We start from the raw sequence: 23,810 nt of genomic DNA on the forward strand, positions 1-23,810 counted from the left end.
CCTTTTACAAAATGAATTTGTCCTCCTGCTGTGAAATCCTGCCATGCCTCCTGGTTCGCATAAATATCCTAGGAGATATCAGTCTGCGGCAATTTTGACACGGGGGCTCCTGTGGCAATTCCGCCGGTGCCGATGTCCCAAACGCCGTGACAAATGTGACTGTGCCAGAGAGGGGAGAAAGGTCCACTAGATTTTAAATTGGTTTGGGATTTTTGGTTGGGTTTTGTTTTTCCAAAACGGTAGTCTTTTCTGGTACACTTTATGGGGGAGATGCTGGAAGCCTGGTAAACTGGGACATTCAGTGAGTATTTCACGTCTTGGCTCCATTTCCACTCTGGTGCTGCATTTCCCAGGGCTGCCCGGGGGCAGGCAGGGTTCTCATCCCACCCGCCTTGTCTCTTGGTTTTACCCTTGCTCTGAAATGTCACCAGCAGTGGGTGACCTAATCCACTAGATTTCCAATTCTGTATTTTCATTTTTTTAAATCCTACCCTGCTAAATTTCTGGTTGACTAGCAAAGCATCCCTCTCCCACTTTGAGCATCTTCAAAGCATGGAAGGGAGGGATATGCCAGGGCTCAGTGAAATTCAGCGGGGACTAGCTTCACCTTCACTTATTTCTGGTTGAATTCTGGGGGCAGTAAAAGAATGTACGGGCTGCTGTCCATCCGTATAGGTTGTCATGTGGTCTGGACTCACCTACCCTGGCTCAATCCTTAGCCTTGAGCACTCTATCAATAAACATCTCTGCCAAACTCGCCGCTTCTGCTGAAGTTACACTAGATCTTAATGAAAAATATCCAGGCTGCAAACACTTCAGAATCTACTGCATCTTGTAAGCTGCTTTTACTTAAGTTTTGGGGTTTTACACTAATATACATCTCCTGGTCTAAGATATCAGGCTTTCTTTGTTTTATTTTAATCCATTTATGTTGAAATATTAGCAGAAACAGGCAGATATATTCATGTCTCCAAACTTTCTTCTCTGGTCACTGCCAAATGCAGGCTTTGTGTCCCTAGTCGAGAAGTGCTAACTCAAAAAAGTTCATTAGTTTGTTCCCATTAAGTCAAAACATTTTTAATTAAAGCAGAGGAATCTGGAATTAATCCCTGATTTGAGTAGAGGTGCTTGCTATTTACACTGTTTCAAATGTCGTAAAACTGAACAAGTGCTCATATCTCTGTGCTCCCACTAAAAAAGCATTACAAGAAATGACTGATTGCCTGAACTATTCAAAGAATAAGTAGAATTTCCTGCTGTGTGAGAAAGGCAGAACAAAAGGTGAGCCAAGAGCTAAGTGGGATTAGGTGGTAAAATATTTTTGCTTGCCCTGCTTCTGCAAATATGGCTCACGTGGCTATGATATGCGGGGAGGATGGGCCTTCCCAGTGCAAAATTTGAGCCTGTTTTCCATGGGTGGATCTCAGGGGAAAATAACTTCAGGGTTCCCAGTAGCACAGGGGTTGAACACAACCCTGCTTATCTCTGGCCCTCAGCGGAAAGTTTCTCTTCTGTCTCAGAAATGCTTCTCCAGGTGCATCCTCAAGTCTTGGGGAGCCTCTGTGTTAGAGGGGAGATCTCCAGTCAGGAAGCTCCTGCAGTGCAATGGCAGAATTAAGTAATCCTTGGGGTATTTTGAGAGGATTTTCACAGTAGTGTTTATTATATAAACTCTAGGATGCTCCTAATGTCCTGGCTGCAAGGGGGCTGAGGGGGAAATAGCACCTTGTTCTTTGCATCATCCCAGACTTTAATAAGCAGATGAGTGGTTTGGAGCCCACAGCAGAGCTGGTGAGATGAAAATCTGGCAGGTGACACCACCATCCTGCAGGAAATCTGTCACAGGGGCCATTCTCTACTTTCCCACCACATCTCCGCAGGGAAGACATGAACAGGGGTGCATGCGAGGCTGGTGTACAATGTCATGAGAGTGAAACAGGGTGTTGTGCTCCCTATGGGGCTTTCTGCAGGTTTATATGGCCAACCCACGCTATCAGTGCACTTGATAATCAACTGGTACGAGATCAGCACCTCTGTTGCTAATATTGAAGTAAAAGCATTTCCTTTGGTACTCATGAAGGACATGGCTGAGCAGAGCTCTTCGTGATCTCCCATAGCTGCTTCTTTCAGTTCGGTGCCACGTAAATTGTCCCACTCCAGCTGGCCATGGTGGCTCTGGACAGCACAGTGTGTGCACCACGGGATGTCACCAGAGCTGCTCCTGGTGGGGACGCCGGGTGGGGGGCAACAGGCTGGGCCAGCTCTGCACGGTGGCCCCAGCCATGTCACTACTTGGCCCTTTGCGTTGCATGAACCCGGTGAAAAATGATTAATTAGTTTTCACTTGGCTCAAGCTCACCGCTCAATCTGTGTGTGCCTTGGAAAGCTGTGGACAGGCCTGGCCTGAAACCAGGGAGCCTGGAGAAGATGGAGAAACACAAAACAAAACGTGATCCAGTAAAATTAAGGGACAACATTTCCCAACTTCAGATTGTTAGAAAGGTTCATTTGGGATTTGGTTTGGCTGGGAGAGAGGGTGAACCAGCTGCTCTCCTGCTTCAGGCCATGGGCAGACGTCCTCCCCTGGGTCCAGCTGTCCCCGCTGGGGCTGTAGCACTGCAGATGTTGAGGGTTCCCACGCATGTGGCTCTTGCGGTGGGAAAGGAGGGTGCGTTCCTGGCCCAGCGATTCCCCGAAAGCCACCCATGGGCTTGCAACCCTCTTCAACTTGTCCTGTCTCAGGCACGTTGCGGCAGGGCCAGCAATGCTACCATGTGTGCAACCATTTCCAAATGATTTGCACGAGTTTGCAGTTGCCTGGAAAGAGCTTTTTCTCCTGTTTTCTGTGCTTGGGTTTTGCTTTGTTCAGGTGTGTCAGCTGCTTCCCCCAGGAAGGAAACATCGCGTGGGTCCACCCAGATCCCTCAGGAAAGCAGTTTCCCATTAGCAGGTTGACCCTTTGCTATCAAATGTCTTTCTGGGGCAGCATTCAGAGCTGGTAGCATCAGCTCAGGGGCAGCACTGAGCAAGGTCTCCCAGCACACACACGTGCTGGCCACACCTGGAGCACCCCTGGCCACCAGCTTGGGCTCCAAGTGTCTCATGTGATCCCACGTGAGATCTCTAAGTGGCAGGTGCTTGGCAGCCATCAGCTTCACCTAGACTATATCTAAGCTGTGTCTTGCGTGTAAAGCAGGGTCCAGTGCTGCAGGGATGGGCAGTATAATCCCAAACGCCCTGAGCTACCTATATTCTCCATGGACTGGACATGAGACATGGCTTTGCTCTGTCCACTTGAATGACTCTAGTTGCCTCCCACCTCCTCTGTAGGTGTTTCGGAGGTCAGACCTTCCCTTTATGGAGTGGGAAAGCACCGAAATTCAGCTGTTTCACTCAGTGAGAGGACGTCACGGAAAGGTTGTATTCCTGTCCTCCCAGCACTACCCAGCCCCTGTGGGTCTGCAGAGAGGTGGTGAGGGGCAAAGGCTTCTGCAGGAACCTCAGTCCCTGCACAGCACAGGTTTGTGGTCAGGCTGGTGGCCGGGGCCAGTAGGGGCAGACCATTGGTGTAACTGCATCCATGTGGCATTTGCAAACCAGAATGCTGATTTTCCTACTGCACGGACACACAGAGCCGCTGCAGCGGGAGCTGTTCCTGGGGCCACCCAGGCTGGCCGCGGTGCTTCGGGCGTGTGACTCCTCATCCTGGGGAGGGACACAAACCAGCTGGTTTCATGTCTGGCTGTTGTTGATGTCTCTGTGACTTACTCTCTATTCTTTACACCACTTCGATGCCGCACAGAGGCTGCTCTTAAGGGACAGGTCTGTCCCAGGGCGAGCTGGGATGTAGGCTGCAGGATTTGTGTGCTGCTTCCTCGCTTTGCAAGAGGAGAAGCTGGGGAAGAGCAAGCACCTAAGCCTCTATGCAGCTCTCACCCTTCTTGCTTGTCTGCAAAGATTTGGGGAGGATCTCCAAAGGCAGGAAGGTCTTTTTTATATATTTTTGTGTGTGGAGCTGCTGTTTACTCGGTTGGCGCGGGCGTTGAGCGTGGGATTCGAGCGTCGCTGAGCATGAGCGTCCAGAGTGGCATTGTTCCCGCAGCCCGGGCTGTGCGCTCACAAGCCTGCTGCAGGCTGCACTAAAAATAGGATGCAAACATCATTCCTATGCCACCACCCAATCAGTGGCACGGCGCGGGGACGCGCGGCCCGCTCGCCGTCAGCTGCCTCTTCCCTCCGGCTCGCAGGCTGTTGACAACTCTGGACAGACTGGAGAGGGGGATGGATTTTTTCCTTCTAGGAGAAAACAAGAGCTTCTCGTTAGGAGCCAGAGGAGAGCTGCGTGTTGGACCGTTACGGGGCAGCACAGTGCAGTGACTCACACCAAGCCTCACGCCTTTTGCTGCCCTAAAACCCTTCCCTGGCTGCTTGTGTTGGAAAAGCAATCAGGAAAGGCCGTGAGCTAAGGTGAGGAGTGAGATCATTTCCAGCAGTGTAGCCAGAGGTCTTATCTGTAGTGTCAGCGTGCAGATTTGGTTATGAACAAGTAAGGTGAGGTTTGCTGCTCTGGTCTGCAGGACAGCCAAATTTCCAACGTGCTGCTGCCACCCGGAGTCTCCGAGACCCCGTCCCCTTTCCCAGGAGCATAACCAGGGGTTGAGTTTTTGGAAAAACTTGCTAGGGGTTTTAATTTGACGGTATTCTTCTAATATGTGCTATTAAGCATCACTGAGTTGCAGATCATTTGCAGTAACAAAGGGCAAAATCCATTTTTACTTCCACCAAGAGTGGATTCAAAACCGTTATTCCTTTTCCTCTGCCATAATTGTTCTGTCGATAGTGCTTTAGAGAATATTTACAAGATATAGTAAATGCCATATAGTACCTATAATCTTAGACAAATACAATATACAATCTATTGCTTTAGATGCAAGAACTTTTGCTAGAAATGTAAATCAAACCTTTGCTGTGCCTCAGAACATGGAAGATAATATTTAGGTTTTATTAGGCTTCATTTTTAAACCTTCTGTACTTTCCAAGGTTGGGTGAGGAGTAGATGTGCTGAAATCCTAGGAGGGAACCAGTAATTACAAGATTCACAGCCTGTTTATACAGGCTGATGAGATCTGAGCAGCTACTGCCTTCACTTCCAGACTTACATCTGCATCTCCCATCCTTGGAGCACATGGAGTTTTATCTGTTGTTCATAGTGACGCTGTGGTGGTTTACTTTGTAAAACAGACCCTCTAGGCGTTTTTTTTTGTTGGTTAAGTTGGAAAAGGGCCACCTGCCTTTGCAGTCCCAGGAGCTGGGGTGGTACCGCTTGCTCTGGTTCATATGGTTGGCTGGGAAGCTGGGCATGACTGGGAGGCTGTTCTGGGTGGCTCTGTGGATGCACAGCTCTGGTCTCTCCCTGATCAGGGACTCTGACCCATCCAGATGCCTCCTCACTGGCTTTCCCAGCAGTTTTTCCTAGAGCAAGAAGGATCCTGTCCAACTCCCCACTGGCTGCTTTACAGAAATCAATGCAGGAATCTCAGTCACCCCAGCTCCACCCCAAGCCCTACTACTCACCAACAAATCCCCTTTACCAAGCCTCATTCACTATGAGGAGCCTCTCCTCTCTCAAAACACTGGAAAGGATTACTTTTTTTCTCTTCCTAGGCCTTTTTCCCTGGGGGCTCCTTCCCATCCACAGCCAGCAAACCCAGCTCCATATCCTCCTCCTCACCCTGCTGCTCTATCAGTGTCCTGGGATGGCTCCCTGAGAGCAACAGGCTCTGCCGAGGCCCATCCACATGTTTTATTTCCCTCCAAGTTATAAGTAAAATAACATTATCTCATTGCATTACATCTCTCCACGCCAAGGGCTCTGTGGATTTTTTGTAATGTCAGAGCAAGAGCCAGGGAAGGGCTCCGTGCTGAGAGGGAAACAATAGGCGCTTAAAAAAATTCACCATTTCTTTTGTATTAGATGCATACTTTGAAAGGGTCGTTCTTAGCCTTTTAAAACACTATCTAAGTTTCTTGCTGGGCAATTAACATTCCCCAAATGACAGTAGCTGCTGCGAGTTGTATCTGTGGAAATGGATGCTGGGGGGAAAGACATATTATCCTTAAAGGTTGGTTTGGTGGTTGTTTTTTAAAGGGAGGATGTTTTCTATTAATTACCTTTTATATACTCAAACACTGTCTCCCATTACTCTTCCAAGTCAGGGACAGTGAGAGCTGTGTCAGGGCTGGGGAACAACACACGAGCAGTAAGATTAATTGACACTTAGAAATCAGATTGTGATGAATAGATCTCAGCCTCCCAAGGAGATCCATCTTCTTTAGGGTGCATTTAGGGCCCAGGCTGCCTTTAATATATGCAATGAAGCATCTTTACCTTGCATACGATACTGCTGCTAACCCCATGGCATGACATCCTCGCCGCCTATGGCTGACTGGTGATAGGATATTTGACAGTCCACCGGTTAGCGTTTTTTTGCTTTTTTAGTCACTTTTTAAAGTGCTAAAGCACAGCATACATGAATCCAGCGGCCAACAGCCTTAGGGCTTCTGAACCTCCGGAGGGGCCAAAGTTTTTTCTCTTTTCTTTCCCACTCTTCAACACTGATACATTTCATTTCAAGTGTAAGAGATGTTGTCACCTTCAGGCAAACTGCACCCTCCCCAAACTCCTTTTTAATCAGGATATTTTCTGATGTTCTACATCGCAGTTCGGCGTTCAAAGCACCACAGATGCTACTGTGGAAGTGATTACAATTTCATTAGCTGTACAAGCCGGGCAGGAGGAAAAGTGATATGGGAGGGGTTTGATTTATCATTGAGAAGAAGGACACAGGGTATGTCTATCAAGGAGAAGACAGAAAAACAAATGCTCTAAATTCGTAAAGCCACATTTAAAGGAGCAATGGGTGCAAGTTACTCCTGGGAAGATTCTGATTGCACACAAGAGAGAAATTTTTCATGATGTGAACAATCAGCCATGGAATAATCTCCCTAGAGAAGTGGTGGATCCCCCAACATTGAACACTTTTTAAGATTCAGCTGGACAGGGTGCTGAGCCAGCTTGTCTAGACTGGGCTTTTGCGAAGAAACATTGGACGGGATGATCTTTGTGGTCCCTTCCAGCCTGGTATTCTGTGATTTCATGATAGGTGAGCCTGCAAGAATAAAATCCCGGTGGGATCCTGGCAGTTGATGTGGTGCCCACCAAATCGACTTGCCCCAGCACTTGCCAAGGTTGGGGCTGCCAGTACATCTTTGGGGTTATCCCCAGCCCTTCCCACCTGTGAGACTGGGGAGGGAAACCTTACTGGTGACATCTGCCTTTCTCCACAGGGTCACTGCAGCCCTCACTGTGACACAGCAGCTTCTCCCATCCTCTACCTGTCTGGCTTCAGCTCTGCTCTGCTCCCAATTACTTATTCTGCTGTGTACTTTCCTGTAACTACCCCTTCGAAAAACAAATAAGCGGTTGAAAACAAACACATTTAGCCAGCCGTTTACATGGCACTTGACAAACACAGATTACAGCATGTTCCTGCCCCCGAAGACTTTACAGTCTCAGGAAGGCAACACAAACATAAACCAACAGATCCTGCGAGGAAGAGCTGAGGCGCTTGCTGATGATGTGCCTGGAGGAGGGAAGATGGGGAGGGAGAGGAGAGGCTCCTCCTGGCTTTTGGGGAACACTGGGAGAGGAGAACGTGTGGTCCTGCCAGCCCAGTCTGTGCAGGGTGAACCGTCCTGGCTGTGGAGAGGCAGCACGTGCCTCAGCAGCTTCAAAGAACTTTGGTTTTCAGCAATTTTTAATGGTTTCTTTGGAAATTTGCAAGTGTCTGAAGATGACTTGACTTCCCTTGGTCCTTGCTGTGGCATCAGCCCTGCCCTCCAAGGGACGAGGGTGGCAGGGACAGCAGAAACTTGATGGCTTTTAGACACAAAGGGTAGGAAACATCGAGGAGACTGGAAACAGCAGCCCCTCGGCACTCGCTGTGCAAAACCAGGGGGGGCTGCTGGGAGGGGATGCTGCATTCTCAGCATATATTTTCTTTTTTAATAATGCTGTGCTTTAAAATTCAGCGGTGACAAGGAGGGAGGAGAAGAGGATAGAGCATTTCAGCATTAACACTGCTCTTCTGTTCGTAATAACATGCTGGTACTTTTAGGAATATCTCAGAGCTTAAGGGGTGAAAGGTGAAGTTATCTTTCAAGAACAGCGCTAACACTACAGAGCTACTTAAGGCGAGCTGGGAATAATACAGGGCTGCGAGTTGAACCGGACAATGTTGTACTGCCGTGGTTTCATCCTGTCTGCGTTGGATTGTAGTGTTTTCCCATTGAGTCGGGGGTTTAGTCTTCCACCCCCCTGCTTTGCTTTCTTCCCTTCTCTCCCCCTCTCCTTTCCTTTAGACCCAATTAGTGGATTCTGCTTTGCTGATGCAGCAATGGTTCCTGCTGCTGCCAGGATAAGTACTGGCATTGCTGTGTCCTTCTGTCGGCCCGGAGTGCCAGGGTGAATGCATGGAATGTGAGGGTGAATGTATGGAGCACCAGGGTGGATGCCCGGAGCCCAGCGCTTGCTCTGTGTGTGTATGTCCATCCCCGTGCATGCCCGTGTGCTAAATCTCCTCTCCCAACAAGCTGCGCTGTGCACAAGATATTGCTTCTGCAAGGGCTTTTGTACAAGAAGGAAACTCTGCAGATCCTGCCATATTTATCATTTTCCCCTTGTTTGTTATGGCGCGATGCCAGGAACGCCTTTAGCCCTGTGCTGCATGGGTCTCCTCCTCTCTGCCCTGCCTGGGGAGGCCGGTGGCTGTGAGCAGAGTCCATCAAAGGTGCCTGGCACTGCTGCTCTGGGCAGGGAGCTGGGATTTTCCTCTTCTCCCTAGCTCTGGGGGACTCATCTGCATCATCTATCGCTGCCTCGGCAGACTGAGCAGATGCTTTTGTGACAAACCTCATGTTTCGTAGAGCTGGGGCAAGTCCAAATCTTGGGAATGTTTCCATCTCCCTGCCTAGGACATGGGAACAAGTGAAGGAGAAGCCCAGTGATGCTGCCTCCTTCTTGCAATACTCCTTTTCTCACTTTATTTTGGACCTGGCAGTGCAGGGCAGGTCGCAGGAGGTACCGCGCTGTGACGCAGCCAGGATGGAGTGGATGTTTGTTAAGGCGGATGGGGTTTTCCATGAAAAACAAGAGCCCTGTTTTCAAACTTAGGGCCATATTTAAACCTGCAGGCTCTGGGCAGTGGAAAACAAGTTGTTCCTTGAGCTAGAGCTTTCCACAGGCACTGGAATTTCCTTGGTTGGTGCCAGAGCCTGACACAGCGAACTGGTCACGGCTGCCACTATGGGAGAGGCGGGAGATGGTGGGGAATGTCAGCATGTCATGGGAGCATGAGCAAGGATTCACATCAGACCTTTACACTTGTTTTGCCCTAAAAAATACTAGGTAGCCTGTTTCTATAGCCTTTCCTGTGTTGTTTTTAGGCTGGCTCCTAAAGAAGTGTGGCTTAAATGATTGCACTCCTTGTACTCAGCCGAGACTGGTTGTCAAGCCTAACCTACTAACTGCTCAGCTCAGTGCTTCACTTCAGTGATGTGTGATTGAAGGAGTGACATCTCAGTGGTTTTAAGTACACATTTCATAAAAGTTGGTGGGTAGGTAGAGGAAATAGACTTTAATAGTAAAAGACCCCACTGAGAAGGGCTGCAGTGTAGGTTCTGGTGGTGTGAAACATCAGAGGACCTGCCTGGGAAAAGAGATCTCAAACACAGGCAGAAAATACAGTCATGTTATCAAATATTCACCGGAGAGTCTATTCCTCACTGAAGTTTATCCAAGCGCAGCATCTGATGTCTGTAACGGGGTGCTCTCAGAAGCTTTTCCCATGGTCAAGACATCCACATTTGTCACCCTTCTGCATTTTTTAGTGTCTGCTAAGGGGCTGAACCACAACCTGACTTGGATAAAATGCCAGGCAATGAGACACAATGCACAACAAATGAAGCTTCGTTAGTCCTCCTGTTGGCAGAATTACTTTCTTATGCCAGTGGGATAACACACGTTCAGCAAGTGCCCCCCACCTTGGTGCCCATCTTGGCTGGTCTTCATCAAGCATAGCCCGCTGCCCTGTGATCCAGATGTGACCTGACACATATGGTGAGACAGTCCTGGGACTTCTGGAGAGGCTGTAAAGCCAACAGTGCTGAGAGCAAAAAAAGTTGGCTTGGTTTTTGGTGTCCTGGAGCAGCAAGGGAGGTGTTGGCTGATTTATTGCTCAGCAGTTTGGCTTTGTATGCTTTGAAACCACCTCCTTCCCCCTTGTTCCATTGGTTTCTTCAAAAGAAAACTAGACCAAACACTGGGAAGGTACCAAGCTGCTGCGATCCCAGAGTGTTGGCAGCATCAGCGGGTCGAGTTTTCCTGGAAAGCTGGATTTTTTTCTTCTTCAGACTTTCTGTGCTAGAAAGCAGGGTAGCCAGACAAATATTTGTTCACTGACTCCCTTCCTCCCCTGCGCTGTGCAGTGGGGACCGGGCGGGTTTGATTTCAGTGTATTTTGGGAACGTGCCTGCAGCAGCATCCCGAAGACCAGAGGTTGTGAACAGCCGAGCTCTTCTCTTGCACGGGGCTAAATGCAAAATGCTGGAGGGGGAACGGCCGCAGTCGGCTGGAAAGGTGTCCCAGAGCGGCCAGGCTGCAGCGGCAGAATATTGTTCCCAGGTGGAAGAAGTAATGGAGGAAAATATTGCAGATTTTTAAGGATTTTAGCCTGCAAATTGCCCACTTGCTGCAAGAGGAGCGTTCCTGTCGCTTGCAGTCTGGATCTGGTCCCAGGGCATGGGGTAAATTTTAGCATCCCTGCCATACATACCTCAGCCTTTCCACCTGCACACACAGCAGACGTGCAGCAAAACTGCCTGTCATCATCATCATCATCATCTGCTCTTGCCCAGGTTATACATGTTCCCTTCCTGCCCAGTGCCAGGACCATATTTTTGTAGTGACAGCTGATTTGGTACATGGTGTTCTCTGGAACCTGGTTGGGATGAAACTGCCCTGAAGGAAGCACAAAACCCACATGGCATCAGTGTCCATCAGGCAAGGATGCTCAACATGGCCTCCTGAGGCACCAGTTGTTCCCTGCAAGGCTTCCATGTCCCCTGGGGTCAGCATGGGAATATCATCCCCATTCCTCACCTTTGCCAGCATCAGGGGGATTAGCCAGAGGTTCCCAGTCAGACTCATTTTCTCCTTGTCTGCCTGCGCCTTGGGAGTTTCAAAGGCCCCAGGGCCAAACCTGCCTTTGGGCTGTGGTATCTTCTTGGTGCAATAAATACCATTAAAGGAGAAGTTCATTTGGGAGAAGGCTCTGGCTGCTGCTGCTCTCGGGTGGTGTTGCAAGCACAGCGGCTGCCTCGTGTCCTCACGGTGCCCCATGGGATGGGCGGTTTTTGCAAGGAGGAGGAAGAGACTTTGGCTCTTGTGCCTGATGATGCTGAGAGATATCGGATTTCCTCGCACAGCTGCGCTTTGTATAATCCCTCTGATGCTTCCTCCTACCTGCAGCTTCTTCCCACCGGCTTTTAATGGGCGAGGGTGACACTGAACTTACATAATGAAGGGCAAAGTCTAATTGAAGCTTTATCTTTGCTTTGCAAGACTCTCTTTTGTGGCTGTGAACCCCATGCCAGGCTACGCCTCATTCTGCCTCATCTGCTTGTCCTTGCGGATGAGATGCTGCCTCAGGAGGGCCCTCGGAGGCGCTGAGCAGCTTAAGACAGATTAGGATCTTAATTCTTCAGAGAATGATCTTCTGATCTCCTTCCCTCCCTGCCAGTCAGCAGAGGCTCTGCAGCCCCTCAGCTTTGCACCTCTGAGTGGAGGTGACAGCTGAGATGTGCTGACAGGGGAGCTGAGAAATCCGTGGTTTGAGACGCACGTGAGGAACGAGAAGTAGTCGTCCCAAAATCCGAAGGTCCTTGGGCACCACATGGTGTTTCTGACCCACAGCTGTGAGTCGGAGGTGGAGGATGGTTTGACTTTGCCATCGCTGGCTGAATTACCTTCCTCCACCAGCCTGGTGATTAACCCATCCTGCTCCTCCTCCTGTTGGAGGTGCCTCACATAATAAGGACAAGGAGAACCATCAGGCGTTCAGCCCAGAAAGAAGCGTCTGGGATTGCAGGTGGGGGCTGGGAGTCCCTCCTGTGTGCACCAGCTCTGCCTGGTGGCATCTGAACTCTGCAAAGCTCAAAGGAGCAAAATCACTGCATATGGAGTAGGAAATGGGCAGATATGATGGAGACAGGGGAATGCAGATCAATGAAAAATATTTTGATGAAAAAACTTATCTGGACGAAGTTGTAATGAGTAAATGCAGCACCAAGTGCTCTGTAGAAACACCCCAGTGTACGGCAGGGCCGCTGCCATTCGTCCCCAGGGACGTGTGCTGGCTGTGGTCAGTGGGCCTCTCCTGTGCTTTCTGTGTCCTTTCATCCCCTGTCTTGAAGATGTCAAGCCCTGACCGTAAAGGTCTTTATTTTAACATCTTCTATTTGTGCAGAAATGATGGAAAAGTTATGCAGGCAGTCATACTAAACGGGTAACACGTTTCAAATGATTTTTTCATGCTGAGCACATCACAAGTGATGAACTTGGCGTGCAAACCCTGCTGTCCCTGGCCTGTGAACAGCGATTTGGATGTGGGCAGCGGGAGCCCATCTCTGGGTGTTTTTTTCCCTCGTTTCTGAGCTGCAGACTGGCATACTGGTATCTACATAACCCCGCTGTGGACTCAGGTTTGGGGTTGAGAGGGCAGAGAGCTGTGATGGTGTTTAAAGCTGCCCCAGCCCCTTGGAGGGATGTGACCGTCATCACTCTTCTGTCCTGACAGCTGCTGGGTCCTCACCGTGAACCCAAAGTAAAATAAATAGGCTGCTTATCCCATCCTTCTCCTGCTTGGATCACAACTTTTGATTTTGTCATAAAGCTGCTTGGCTTGATTGAGAGGACCATAATAATGATACTTACCGAGGAGGTTTCATCCAGCAATCTGAAATGGAGGTCCAACGATCCCCATTAATGAGCCTTTTATTGCGCCCATCTGGCGTGCAGGGCTGGAGCGCGTTCCCGTGGCTGCCGGCTCGGGCTCCTCCCTCACCTTGCTGGCACATCGCTGCGCCTCGTTTAGCCCAGCCTGGCTCTGCGGGGCCTTACGCACCAAAAACCTCTGATGCTTGGGGTCTGCATGACTGGGGCACGTGTCTCTGTCTCCCTTCTTGGAGCTCCTCGTGAGAGGCAGAGTTACGAGGTGGAAATTACTCCCAGAACTTACCCAGAGAAGGATGCTGTGGGTGTTACTGCCCTTTGCACTAGCTGGATTAATAACTGGGGAAGGGAAGGGAAGGGAAAAAGGAAAGGAAAGGAAAGGAAAGGAAAGGAAAGGAAAGGAAAGGAAAGGAAAGGAAAGGAAAGGAAAGGAAAGGAAAGGAAAGGAAAGGAAAGGAAAGGAAAGGAAAGGAAAGGAAAGGAAAGGAAAGGAAAGGAAAGGTGAAAGGAAAGAAAGGGAATCTCGTGGCTCCTGGTAACTTGCAGACATCCTCGCTCCCCTTACAAGCTGGCAAAACCTTTGGCAGCAGCAAGGCTGAGGTTTAATTTGGAAGCTACTTTGCTGGATTTTTTTGAGACCCTTATAAATCTCCTCTGTTTTGTAAACTATCCAGGGCTTTTATGTATTCATGCTGCTAGTCCTCTCAACTCCCCAGGGGCTGCATGCAAGGAAAGCATGTCCTGTTCAGCAAATTTATAGTTATTCCTTTAATCCTCCGCCACCACAGTGGGGTGGCATCTCAGTGTGCATCACCTTGCTGGGGATGCGGATGCCACCCCGGTGCTGTCCCAGGCACTGCTGGGGACCGAGTACACAAAATACAAGTGTGAGGAGGCGGATGGCAGAGACATGGGTGCTGCTGTGGGCTGGTAGGGGGGGACGGCTGTCAGCAGTCGGGCTAATAGGCTTGTGAGTGCTGCTGAGATAAAAGAGCAAAGAAAGACAGAGAAAGAAAGCAAAGGGAGGCAGGAATGGGTTTTATTTGCTGCACGTGTTGTTTGACCGGAGGCTGAGGGAGGGGGTGGAAATGGTTTGTGCTCCCCCACGGCACCTCGAGTATAGTGGGATAGGGGCTGCACGTCCCCCTGTTCAGCCACAGCAGCTCAAGTGAACCCTGGGCTGAATTTTGCGCTTCTCCCAGCAGGTCCTGGCCCAGCCTGGTGCAGTGGCCTGGCATGTCTGTCTGGGCATGTCCGTCTGTCTGGGCTGTTTTCTGAGCTCATCCCTGTGGCACTGCAGAGTTCCCATGGTGTCTGGGAGAGGGAACAGCTTTTATGCTTTCACCATCCTTGGAATTTTGTTGATTATGAATCATTTGAAAAAAAACAAGCAAAAAACCACACAACAACAACAACACCACAAAACCAACAAAAACAAACAAAACACAACACAACAAAACAAACACAAAACATGCTTGTGCATGCAGTTTTCTGAAAGACGCCGGCTCCTTGGGCACTGCTGCCCACTACCCTCCCAGACCTGGTCTCTGTGCCTCCTAAGGCTGCTGGGCCTGAACCAAAACTGGGTTTTGCAGTTCCTTGTCTACGGGGTTTGAATCAGCCCCTTTGCACAGAGAGCTCTAGGCCATGCTGAGGTTCCCTGACTAGCAATCGCTGGGCTCTTGCACAGGGTCCGGAGCAAATGCTTTGGTAAATGCCCATTTATGCTCCTCTATTTGCTTTAATGTTTCTTTCCCCACTCCGTCCTTGGGGGATTACAGGGTAAACCCAGACTCACACCGTTTATGAACCTTTATGCCCATGGTGTGGGCAGCAGGGTGGGCACCAGGGAGCAGAGCAGAACACAGGAGCTCTCTAGATGCATCTGCTGCTGTACACATGAAAGCCTTCCAATTCCCCATCCAACACAGGTCGTGGTGTGAATTTTGGGCTTGTCCGATGCAGGGACAGGATCCTTGTGGGTCCCCTCCAACTTAGGACATTCTGTGATTCTATGATAACATGCAGCATCTCTCCCCTGACCATGCTTCTGGCTGGCATCTTTGCTCAGATGTGCGATGTACCTGCCACCGTGACAGCCTGACGGCCATGTGGCATTATAATAGGATTTGCTCCATGTCTATAAACTGTTATCCTAAATATCATCCCAAATCCTTTGATGCCCGGTGACAACCTGTCTCTTTAAATCTTTTCCCCCCACCCTGAATAAAGCAGCCTGTTCTCAAATCATTGGGAATTCCACGTCTCCACCATATAATTGGATTATATTTTATATGTCTCCTAAAATAATGATATAGTTACGTCTTATTCCAACAATGAAGGGACTTAGAACAGAGCAGAGACTCGCCGTGGCTGTATTATAAATAATGCTGCCAAGCTGGTTGGGATTATCAGCAAAAGAACTTGTTAGCCTCTTGGAGAGCAGATGCTTAATTAGAGCTGGGTGACACAGATGGGTGTCTAATAAGGGGGAAAAAACATTTTGGTCTTCAAAAAGAGCTGGTACCAGCTTTTACCACCTTATACCTCTCCGTTTGTCCAACTATTTCTCCTTTACCGTCCAGTTAGGAGCCCTAGGTCCAATTCCATCACCGTCTTTGGTGATGGATATTAGTTAGATATTTGGTAAGATGTATGTCAAGCTGGGGTCAGGTTCAGATGCTGCATTTTGTGTTTCCAGGGGCCTGTTAATGTTTTGGAAATCACCTTCCTGAAGGCCACATGCAAGGGCTTACGTTTGGGGCATGACAGAGCTGAAGAAAAGGGATCCCTGTGGGAATGGGAAGTGAGCGCATTTGCAGACTAAACAAGAGTGGTCATTTTTTTGATCTGGTTTGGCTTTTTCTACAGAGAATGGCTACAAGAAGCAAATCTATAATCTTGACAAAATCTGAGGTGCTCAGTGACAGAACTGGGGTGTTTACATGGCAGTGGGAGACAAGAGTTGTGACGTTTCAGATACATAATCTGCATTTCTGCCTTTTCATGCTCAGTTCGGGTCTCTAGTCTCATGTTACCTGCAGAGGGTGGGAGAAGTTTCTGGTGTTAATCCTGGGGTCATTAATGGTTGTGTGTCCCTTGCAAGGCGTCCTCACTCCCTTGTGCCCCTTGTGAGGGTGAGACTGATCCCACTTCTGCTCCGTCCCAGCACATATAGCTCAGCTTCACTCCATTTTGGTTGGGAACCTTATTAAACCAACAAATTGCTCCTTTATTCCACTCTGCTCTGCTTAGAAATAGAGTGAAACTTTCCCCTTTTTTTCTATACTGTACTAAAATCAATGCTACCTGCAGTGAATAGGGGTAAATTTGTACTTAAATCCTTCATAGAGGTCTGCATAATTAGGAGCATGTAATGTCAGCATTTTGGGAAGTGTTAGCCTAGGGTTCCTGCTTTTTATGGAATAGCTCGACAAGCCTAGTTGTCTATTGCAAGTGCCTAAATTTTACTCAGACCTTGATTGAGAGGCAAGGAGTGATTTTTGGCTCTCTAGTCAGCAATCTGGAAATAAAGAAATTGCAACGTCAAAGCACTTTTATCTGTATGTTTCAAAACTAGGGCTTTAGGAATCGCACACCAAAAAAAATCAAAACATGTTTTCCGGAGTTTGTAGTACAAATTACCCTATTAAAAAGTACCCTGCTTATAAGAGGAAATAAAACAGAACTGCTTTTCTGAGGGAAAAAGTGAGGAAAGTATTCAGCACTGAGTGATCTTCACTGAATAAATTTTCACTGGGCCATTGTAACTGCTGGAAATTATCAAAAGAAATAACTATTTTGATCATAAATGTAGTGGGTGGCATGATTTTCTTGGCATTTATTTGGCTTTAAGATGAACAAATTTTTGCCATGGAAGAAAAAACAAACCAAAACCAAACAACCTTAAAGGTAGATACTTAATGTGTGGTAGTTAATGGGTGGTTGCAAAGTAAATGAGCAGAGCTGATATCTTCATTCTGAATGGCATTTGTATAAGCTGAATATATTTTCCCTTTTTTAAAAATCAGTTTTCCTGCCCGATTCTCACTTTGGTGGCACATTCTTCCCAACGAACCCCACAGATGACACCTGAGTGGTCACTTTGTCTTTCTGGGTGCTCCTGTGTGGGGTTATTTTGCAGAACAAAGCTCCCATTAACTACCACCCAGACTAAGAGGGGATGCTCATTTAGTCCAGATGTCAATGCTTCACCAGCTTCATGTGTCTTTTGCTGCTCTAATCCACTGAATAAGGTGGCTTTCCCTACCAAAATGTTAATATAAAATTGTTGCTCAGTAATTAGGGTTATTTTGCAAAGCTGGAGTTGTCAGGTGAGTTTTGACATGGAGGAAATTCAGTTTTTGTCTCCCTGACAAGCCCCATTATGTTACAGACTTGAGGTCTGGAAATACTGGTTTCCTTGATGGCCTTCAGATGAGGGTTGTTTTGCATCTGTATTCAGACCCATCTATTTCTTTGGCAAGCCCCAGAAGCTGGGGATTTCAATTCATTGTCCAACTGAAGACCTGTGCTGTGGAGCTGGTAACTTGGGTCCTTCTCAAATACAACTCCAGCATTGTTATGGACTTGGTTGGCCTTGGGAACACAATGGCCCAAATGGGCCTCTGTACCCTGGTGAGCTACATGCTGAACTGCCCTTTGAGCTTTCGAAAATCCTCTTTATCTTCAAACAGCCTGATTTCCCCTGCCCCATCGCCGCTCCCCCCATGGCACCTACAAGGACAAGCAAGCAGAAAATGGGTCATCAACTCCAGCACAGCCCAAGGGCTGGGAGCTTTTATGCTGTTGACTTTTGAGTGTATAAATAGCAGAACAATTGAGTCCGAGTTATTTTTATCTATGGCCCTTAACATCATAAGAGAGTCTGGGAGAACAATAGGGTCTGGTCTCCTTGGAGAAGTGGAAATTTCAGCTCTCCCCGGGCTGACCCTGCTCAGATGGGCTCCTTGGCTCTTTGCATGGGGGTTGTGATGGGAAAAGGGAGATTTTGGGGCTCCCCAGGCTGGTTTGGGCTGACACAGGCTGGGTCTCGTCCTTATGCTGAGCCACACTTGAGCTTAGCTAATGCTGCTGGGTTACTCCTGAAACAAAGAAGAGAAAAATCAGGCCTTTGGTATGCGAAACAAAATGCAAAACCACAGAACCTTCCTGGGCTATTAAAAATGTCAAGTATCTGTTGACTCCTAAAGAATTTCCTCGCTGTCAGAGAATGCAGGGGCTACTGAAATGGAATGCTGGATCCCGTGGGCAGGAATCCCACAGCCAGGGCTGATGTTACATCCCCACTGTGCAAGGGGTCGGTTGCTGGTGCCCTGTCCCCCTCTGCTTTGTGCCGTGTCCCCTGCGAGCTCAGACACCAGCCCCAGCACACCAGCAAAGGCAGGTACTTTGGCATTGTCCCCATCTCAGCCTCCCAAGAGGCTCCTGCATGAGCAGCAAACCAAGAGTAACAAGCGTGATTTCATAACAGGAGGCTGTAAAACATGAGCTGGGCTTTCTCTTGCCATGAAACTGCACTTTCCTAAAAGATCCCTGTCTTTATAGTTATCTCAGTGTTGCAATAGCGTTTGTGCCAACCAGATTTTCGCTCATGCTTTCAAGAACATTTTAATTCTTATCATTGCCGGGATCCACTGCCAGAACTTCTGCTAATGTTTTTGATTGCCAGATGAACATCGCCCTGTGCTTTCGTTTCTCTCTGAAAATAACATCTTAAACTAGATTATGCTGAAGCTGCTCTTCAACGGCTTCTCAAATGCCACCGAGCCAGTCTTCTCTGAAGCAATTTGGTGATGACATTCAGCCCGGGCACCTCTGGTGTGCAGGCTGCCGTGCCCGAAGGGCTGTGCTGGCAGGGTGGATCCCAGCTCCTGGCTGCTGACGAGGATGAGATCCACCCCGATAGAGGAGTTTTCCCTGATGAAGCATTTGGCCCATGAAGTGCTCAGCTCTGTAGCCACATGGGCGAGAGGCTGGGGCGTCAGCACCTGTGGGCTCCTGCACAGGAGCAGGGATGGTACCAAGCCCTGTATCTATGCGATCATGGGCATTTCTAAGTATCATCCCACGTGGATTGCTTTAGTAGGGGATGAACTTGGCTCTTGGTGGCCTCTATGCTGGCATTCTTACCTAGCTGCTGGCTTCAAACATCCCAAATGGAGCGAGGGAGGTGATATGGCTTTCCAAGCTGACATTATCATGTCAGGTTTTGCAACCACAGTGGTTGGGTCCTCATGGATGAGAGTAAATGCTGGGGGACTGGCACTTTTCTGCAGATGGGATGGCCAGAGCAGGGGGATCCATGGCACTGCATTTGCCCCAGGACACCTTCCCTATGGGGGTGGGTGCCTGGGAGGACCATCCATACATCCATTTTCCCTGCTGAACCAGTCTGCGACTTCCCTTTTAATAGACTCCCTCATTCAGAAACATTATTAAACGCATTTGCACAGACCTTAGGTTAACTTGCAAGGAGTGTCCTGGCAGAGCAGAGGTCTGGAGAGATGCAAAGTTAATGTATAATCAAAGCGACAAGATCAAGTGACCTGCACACGCTTTCCCTTGCATCCTTCTCTGCAGCAGTTCTGAGATATAATTACCGGCTCTAAAGCACTTCAAGATTTTCAGGTGGAAACTACTGCATAGAGGAAGGGGAGAGTACAAAAGCAGCCTACGTAATTAAGTGCTGCTTGTTTAATTTAATTTTCTCCTTCATTTGATCCTCTCCTAGAATCTTGAAAGTAACAGCCTCTAAAACCAGCTGGGTCCTTTTACCCTCATGTTACATCCGCACGAGGATCGTAAGAACAACAGAAAACAAGAGTTTGGGGAGCTCTCACTGATGTGTCTGTGAGACACAGGGTCTGGGCTGGGATGCTGGTGGCCTTGTGCTGTGACAGTGTGATGGGGAAAGTGCTTGCTCTGGTTTCGAAGGGACATTCACCTTTTGAAGTGAGGCTCAGGGGGGATGCAGCCTCCCAGCTGCAGGGCTGGGCTTTGGAATTCCACGTACCAGTGCGCTAGAAGAGTTTGCCAGTAAAATACGATAAATAATTTGCATTTGGTAATCCAGATGAGAGCTGTAAAGAGAAAATACAAACAGGCTAAGCTGTAAATTACTATGGATCCTCATTTCCCCCCCTCCCTATTCCCTTGGAAATTAACCAGTTGCTCTCTGGAATGGCTAATTCTTAGAAGCTGCCTGTGCCAGTCTAGCATCAGAAAAACAAGGAGGTTTATTTAGTATTTGTTTCTTTGTTTAACCGTCCTTTCCAAATATTTTTAAATGAAAAATGTTTATGAAAATTTCAAGAGGCAACAGGATTCTGTGCATGGCACCTCTTTTACAACCCTGTATAGTAAAACGAGAGTGTTATAGATTGGGCTATCATGATTATTTGTCAGAAATCATCCTGGTACAACACAAGGGAGCTGGGGTGATGTTTGGGTTCTTATAAACCTACTCTTAATAGTGTTTCTAAAGCAGTGCATTAGGGCACCAAATAATCTGCCTAAAAGCTGGGTTTTGTAACACCAGCCTAAAATCAGCGAGATGTCCAGGAATGGGGTGGTGCATGAGAGACAGGGGAAGGTTGGAAATGTCCTGAATATCTCTTAGTCTCATTTTTTGCACCTCTCTGGGCATGGTGATTTTTGGTGGAAAGTGAACTGGAAGTAACCAAGTACCAGGAAAGCATCTCTTCCCATTTCCCACTGGAGTTATAAATACCAAAACTCAGACAAGGGAGGCAGTTCGGGAGGGATCTCCCTGGGTATGAATCCTTGGAGGCTTCCTATCTCATCCTTCTTAGGGGCAGAGAGATTTGAATACAGGAAAATCATCATATGTTGTTTTCTCAGGGGTATGAGACCATTAGGGTTGAATGCAGAGAATTAGTATTAATTAAGAGTAATAAGAGAGAAGAATGGGCTGAAAAAAGGCAGGGAACAGGTTGGATTTTCTGCTGACTGCATGTGTAACACAATTTCTGCAGCTCCAAAGTAGGTTTTGCACCCAAACCACCTCCAGCTGTGGCTCATCTGACAAACATCAGAGTCATTGTATCTGCCCTCGGTCACCTGTGGAAGGTGGTCAACCAGGCTTCCGCCATCTGTTTTGTGAATTCTGGTTGAATATTGTTTCCCAGCTGTGATAACGGATTCATCAGTGTTATAAGAATAAACAACACTTCTTTTCATACAGTGTAGTTTTTGATTCCAATTTAAGGATACTGGAAGTCACTGAGGTGCTTTAGCTTCAGGTTTTGGGTTGCTTAAGAGAAGACTCTGTGTGTGTGGATGGCTTCAAAATGGTCCTCACCCATCTCCTTGTCTCCAAAGCTGGTTTGAAGCCAGCACTCCCCACCCCGAGCGCTGCAGGGAGGGGGAACATGGGCTCAGCACTGCCCTGAAACAGCTTTAGGGGCTGGAGAAATACTGCCTGGTGGAGATAGGACAGGTTGTTCTTTCAAGCTATACACGCTGAAGCTTAATGTCAGGTTTTGCTGATCACAAAAAGCCTTGGAGGAGAGACCTGCGCGGCTGCAAACATTCCCCAGCGTTGCATAAGGCCAAACTTATTAGTGCAGCTACAGAGAGACGCATCGAGTCCCTGTGATCGTTTCTGAGAGGATGTAAAGTGAATCTGACGGTGGGTTTTTCCTCCTTTCCTCCTCTCTTTCCATTGTTTTTTTTCCCTTTTGGGGTGAAATGCAGCGATCCGGGAACACGTCCATATGGAATTGCGATGTTCTCGGGGGTTGGCAGGGAGGGCAGCGGGTCCTGCTCGGAGCCCAACCCCACACTGGCAGCTCTGGGCTGGCACAGAGCATCACCCTCTCCCCAGCTGGCAAACCCCCCTGGGACCTCAGGACGAACACGCTTTTCCTCCCGCTCTCCCATTTCCCTCTGTTTGTGCATTTATTTTTGAAAGCTGAGATCCCCAGGATAAGAAAATGGCTTTTCTTTCCTTTTTCCCCCTTCTCCTTTTCCCGACTCGCTGAGCCAGCTGGGGCAATGCCACAATTCAAGGCGTCTCCAGACAGAATCCAGCTCGCTGCCTTGTGATCTGCATGTCAAGGTGAAACTGCAATAAGATAATAATGTCAGTATCCCCAGAAGGCAGGCGGTAAAAGATACTAATTGCATTTCACTGAAGGCTTCAGAAACACTCAGCAGCTGGAAAGCTGAGGAGAATTTTGATGCTATTCTTATAAGGGAAGATTTTTTTTTCTCCCCCCTTACACTGTTTGTAAATCTATTACAGAACATGGGGAGTGGAAGCGGGGGAAGGGAATGTATAAAACCAGTTAAAGGCTTAATGTTTCCCATTATATTTTGTGAGCTGTAGGTGGTCTAGAGCTTATAAAAATGTAGCACATTCCCTTGTAATCAACCATAATAATTTATTATTATTATTTATTATGATTTGCTATTATTTTGCACATATAAAGGCCCCTGCCAAGGCACTGAGAGCTCTGCACAAATAGTTAACATTTATTATAGCAGTAGTAATGTTTAAAAATATTAACTAAATAAAATAAAAATACCAGCTCTAAAGAGCTGAGGAGAGCTTTGTTATTGGAAAATAAATGCAGGAAGGCAAATATCTTACGGAATGGCTGATACTGATTTGAATAGAAACACGCCTGCTGAGGGGGGAAACACATTTCCAATTCTTGGAAAAACGCAGAGGGTTTGGCTGGGAGCTGTGTCTGCAGCAGCCGGTTCTGCACCCAGCGCTTCGCCCGGCAAAACCAGGACCGCCTTGCTGGCCAGAATAACGCCCGGTGGTGGGGACACGTATCTCCTGCCGTGCTGGAGCTCAGAGGTGCCTGAGCTGGTTGCATTGAAGCTCGTTGCATCCTTGGACACTGGATTTATTTAGCCCCAGGTGGCTGCGATCCTTCCCAGCTGTTTGCACCACTGTGCTCATTGCTGCGATGGTCTTCTCCAGGAAAGTTGTTTCCCAACCTCTTCCCCATCTTCTTTCTTCTGTTTCAAATCTTTTATCCCAGGGAGGAAGGAGAAGTGTTCAGCCTCCACTTTGTGTGCTGTAAGATGGGTGGTCTCTCACCAAATATCCCTGCCCTTTCTGCCAGCTGGGCTGAAGGGAGGTTACGGGAGCTCAGCTGTGCATGAGAGGTGAAAAAGTTCTGCTGAAGATTTAACAGCAGGTCGCAATAGGGATGTGTACAGGACCTGGTTCTATGTAGCATATCTGTTCATAAGCTGGGGAAAAAAAAGAAAAGGAGAACAGCAAAATTTGCAAGTGCCTGAGGTATCTTTTGGTTACTCAAGAAAAGAGGTAGAAGACTTTGCAGGGGTTTTCGTCTGATAAAGCTGGAGGGCTGGGCAGTGTGCTGGTGGGCAGAGAGGCTAAAATGCAAAGTGTGCATGAGAAGCAGCACTGAGTGCATGATGTCGAGGTCTAAGTTACCTGTAACCATTTGAGAAGGGGAGAGCAGCATCAACAGAGACATCCGTGTCCAAATCTCTACCCTCCGTGTACAGCTGCCACCAGATAGTCAAGAAAACTTGAGGAAAAATGGGATTAAAAATATTGCTGAGAGTATTACAATGCCAGCACATAAATCAGTGCTGTGGTCTTGCCTGGAATAGTGTGTTCATTTCTAGTCAATCTGTCTCAAAAACATACAGCAGGAATAGAAGGGGTCAGGACATAGGCAACAAAAATTATTGGAGACACGGGAAGACT

At 48.1% G+C, this 23,810-nt stretch overlaps 1 protein-coding gene across 13 annotated transcripts in view; it reads left to right on the top strand.

Annotated features, from left to right (window-relative positions):
- The window catches only part of TNRC6C (trinucleotide repeat containing adaptor 6C), a 278,770-nt gene that overhangs the window by 120,401 nt on the left and 134,559 nt on the right, over window positions 1-23,810 (top strand). The window lies entirely within an intron of this gene.

Source organism: Streptopelia decaocto (genome assembly GCF_964273445.1).
Source record: "Streptopelia decaocto genome assembly, chromosome: 16".
Taxonomy (NCBI): Eukaryota; Metazoa; Chordata; class Aves; order Columbiformes; family Columbidae; genus Streptopelia; species Streptopelia decaocto.